Genomic DNA, 4,653 nt, shown 5'->3' with positions numbered 1-4,653 from the left:
TAGAATATATTCCTAGAATATACTCCTAGAATATACCCCTAGACGCCTAGAATATACTCCTAGAATACACCCCTAGACGCCTAGAATATAATTTTCTAGATTAAATTATTTAAAAAGCAATCCTTCCTAATATGTAATAATCCTAAAATATTTACCTAGCATATTAAATGTATATTGCTGAACCAGGTAAGCAAACACAATATTCAGAATAAACAGAATAAACAGAATAAACAGAATAAACACAATAAACAGAATAAACACAATAAACAGAATAAGCAGAATAAACAGAATAAACAGAATAAACACAATAAACAGAATAAACACAATAAACAGAATAAACAGAATAAACAGACTAAACAGAATAAACATAATAAACTGAATAAACTGAATAAACAGAATAAACACAATAAACGCAATAAACAGAATAAACACAATAAACAGAATGAACATAAAAACAGAATAAATGGAAGAAACATAATAAACATACAATAAACAGAATAAACAGAATAAACAGAATAGGCAGAATAAACAGAATAGACAGAATAAACAGAATAAACAGAATAAACAAAATAAACATAAAATAAACAGAATAAACTAATAAACAGAATAAACAGAATAAAGAGAGCAAAAAGATTATTTTTTCAATCGTGAACATTTTCTCTTTGTATACCTTGTAAAACAAAACAAACAAAAAAGGTTTCATGAAAAAAAATTCAATTTTTCAAAATTTAATTAAAATCGAATTTTGCTGGAGAGTAATTTTTTTAATTTTGATCATCCATAAACCTTCCCTGGGGCCATGTGAGGTCCCTCACAAAATTTGGGCTTGATAGGTTCAGCCGTTTTGACGTTTAATTGGATACAAACATACACCCAACCCAGACAGACAAGCAAAGTATATATTAAAACTGTCAATAGTTACCAGATTTTCATTTAATGACAATCGAATTTGGTTGGAGGCTAATTATTTAATTTTGATCATTCATAAACCATAAACCACAACAAAATTGGGCCTGATCGGTTCAGCTGTTTTAACGTTTATTGGATACAAACAGACAAGCACCCAAACAGACAAGCAAAGTATATATTTAGATACAGAATTAATTTTTCTGTAGAAAATATGATTTTTGATGAACTGGGAAGAAAAAAAAGTCTATATTAAAAGGCATGTTGTTTTAGGGGGGGGGGGCACAAAATCTTCTTGGGCCTACACTAAAGCTCTCATACGCCCCTGAATTTTGATTTGTTTAGCTAAAACCCTGGAAAGTTCAATTTCACAGTAAAGCGCCTCTATTTTAAAATAATAGCAATTTACTCATTATTTAATTTTGATATTGTTAATTTCACAATTATAGGGTCGGCAAGGTCCGGGGGACAAGAAGCACAGGGGGAGGGCAGTATTCAACCAATTTTATATATTTTCAATCATATCTTTATCTTTTTAGTGCTGATGAAAAGAATGGTAACACCGCATGCACCTTTTCTCCAACTTGTGCGTAAAATCAAAACTAGAGAAGCTACGAAGTCACAAAATTGTTGCAGTATAATGTCGCAGTGAAGATGCGGAGCCCCCCCCCCCACTCCTAAAAATCAAGCTTGTCCCCATTAGAAAATTAAGAAACCCAAAACATGTGTGTTTGATGTTTCCCCTGGAATTCCGACCAATCTTGTTTATTGTTCCGATTATTTCCGATTGAATTGAATAATTATGACGCAAGCAGTAACACAGTTCCGTCAAAATGAAGAAGAAACTATATAATCATGTCACTTGTCAGATTTATCAATTAAATTTCTAATAAATAATTGAGCAATGCTTTTCCGTCTTTTTAGACCATTAATGGTTAGTCTATTAACTTCTTTTGTTTCTCAAAAGAAAGAATTTTAAGAGAAATTTGGTCTGGAACGGAGCCATATTTATCAGTCTTAAACGGAGTTAGTGTAAGGTGTATCTGTCTTGAACGGAGTGTAGTATCGTCCGTCTTAAACGGAGTCGCAGGGACGGGCCGGGCCGGAGTTTTTATTTTGCTCCGAGTTTGAAAATGAACGGAGAAACTGAGATCACATTCAGTTCAGTTCAGAATCAGTTGTTAGTTGACCGGGAGCAGTGAGGCAGGATAAACAGAAAGTTAGACATTTCGAACAGTTTAACAGTAAATAGTTGTATTTCTGAAATACGTGAAATAATTTGGATCTTAAACAAATAGTTTTATTTTAACTATTTTAAAAATCTACATCTACAGACTGAAATTGAATTGTTCAGGTAAGCATTTAATGTATATCAAAAATCTATCTATCTCAGCTGTATAGTTAGGAAATATCCCCTTTCGGGAATTAAGTTTTTGACTTTCTGGAATTTTTTTGCTAATATCTTAGAAGCTCTTCCCCCCCCCCCCCCCCCCCTTTCACCCCCTATAGTCTTCTACAACTTAAAACCTAGCACTCTTCTTCGGCCTTTAACTTGACTTTTTGGAAGATAAAGGGAAACGCAAAAAAAACTATTTTCTAACTTTCTAAAATCCAATTATTGCCTTGATCCTTAAACAATTGAACAAATCTTATTTCACACTTAGTTTATTAATGTTCACATTTGACCGGTATAAACATTGCATTAAATAATATTAGAAAACAAACAAAAATGAGGGCGTCGGCGTAAAGGCTTATCATAGGTTTAACTGAAAACACGCTTTAACAAGTAAGAATTCATGTATTATTAAAAATACAATGAATTGATTAAGTAAAACAAAGTCTACGAAAAATAATCAAACTAATTTACACAGATAATTTAACAAACCTACCCGGTATCTCCCTGACCAAGTTAAGCAATCACTGAATAAACATGTTTGTTCTTACAATTATATACCAATTGTTTGTTATCATAACAAACCAGATTTGAGTACGATTCTTTGGTTTAGTTGCAGTACGATATGAATCCCAGGGGCAACAAATATTTAAACTATTAAAGAGGGAAATTATTTTCTAAATATTCCTGTTTGACGGGACATATATACACTCAAGGAACTTTTTATTTCAATTCACAACGATACCCTTCAAACCTTTATCTAACGAATATATCCGTATTTATAAAGCTGGAAATTAATAACATTTATAAAATATTCTAATCGAATGACTGCAAGAAGAGACATCTATAGCATATCATTTACTCTCTATATCATTCCTTTCTTTCAGCTAGTTTTCCTCTAAAGCCAACCTTTAAATGTTTTTAAACAGATCTTCACTTCTATTGTGAGATTTTCCTTAATTTTATCAAATATTATGATCTCTTATGGATTTCAAAGTTTAATCTTATTTCCAACAGATGGCAGCAGCCGATAAGATGGTAATACGTAGAAAGTAAACAATATACTAGATATTTCTCTTCTTGCAGTCTCTCGCAAGACCTCAAAATTGTTGGTGTACTGCATATCCATATTATTTGATCCATTTTTCAAACATGTAAGATTTCGATCATACGTGCATTTTATTTTAGTTTGACGTTTACAAACACATAGAATATACTCCAATAGTAAACTCCTAGAATATACTCCAATAGTATACTCCTGGAATATAATCCAATAGTATACTCATAGAATATACTCCAATAGTAAACTCCTAGAATATACTCCAATAGTATACTCCTGGAATATACTCCAATAGTATACTCATAGAATATACTCCAATAGTATACTCCTAGAATATACTGCAATAGTAAACTCCTAGAATATATTCCTAGAATATACTCATAGAACATACTCCAAGAGTATACTCCTAGAATTTACTCCAAGAGTATACTCCTAGAATATATTCCTAGAATATACTCCTAGAATATACTCCTAGATTATACTCCTAGAATAGACTCCTAGAGTATACTCCTAGAATATACTCCTAGAATATATTTCTAGAATATACTCCTAAAATATACTTCTAAAATATACTCCTAGATTATACTCCTAGAATAGACGTTGAGAGTATACTTATAGATATAGTCCTAAAATATGTTTCTAGAATATATTCCTAGAATATACTCCTAGAATGTACTCGTAGAATGTATTCCTAGAATATACTCCTAGAGAATACTCCTAGACGCCTTGAATAAATTCCTAGTATATATTCCTAGAATATACTTCTAGAATGTACTCATAGAATATATTCCTAGAATATACTCCTAGAATGTACTCCTAGAATATATTCCTAGAATATATTCCTAGAATATACTCCTAGAATATACCCCTAGACGCCTAGAATATACTCCTAGAATACACCCCTAGACGCCTAGAATATAATTTTCTAGATTAAATTATTTAAAAAGCAATCCTTCCTAATATGTAATAATCCTAAAATATTTACCTAGCATATTAAATGTATATTGCTGAACCAGGTAAGCAAACACAATATTCAGAATAAACAGAATAAACAGAATAAACAGAATAAACACAATAAACAGAATAAACACAATAAACAGAATAAGCAGAATAAACAGAATAAACAGAATAAACACAATAAACAGAATAAACACAATAAACAGAATAAACAGAATAAACAGACTAAACAGAATAAACATAATAAACTGAATAAACTGAATAAACAGAATAAACACAATAAACGCAATAAACAGAATAAACACAATAAACAGAATAAACACAATAAACAGAATAA

At 30.9% G+C, this 4,653-nt stretch overlaps 1 protein-coding gene across 1 annotated transcript in view; it reads right to left on the bottom strand.

Annotated features, from left to right (window-relative positions):
• Positions 1–2,886, bottom strand: part of LOC111707968 (leucine-rich repeat extensin-like protein 3) — a 7,782-nt gene extending 4,896 nt beyond the window's left edge. The window contains exon 1 of the mRNA XM_023481164.1: positions 2,796–2,886. The gene's annotated coding sequence lies outside the window, so the exon portion shown is untranslated. The remainder of the gene's footprint in view (positions 1–2,795) is intronic.
• Between the last annotated feature and the right edge of the window lie 1,767 nt (positions 2,887–4,653).

Source organism: Eurytemora carolleeae, unplaced genomic scaffold (assembly GCF_000591075.1).
Source record: "Eurytemora carolleeae unplaced genomic scaffold, Eaff_2.0 scaffold848, whole genome shotgun sequence".
In the NCBI taxonomy this organism is placed as follows: Eukaryota; Metazoa; Arthropoda; class Copepoda; order Calanoida; family Temoridae; genus Eurytemora; species Eurytemora carolleeae.
This window is presented reverse-complemented; position numbering and strand designations above follow the sequence as displayed.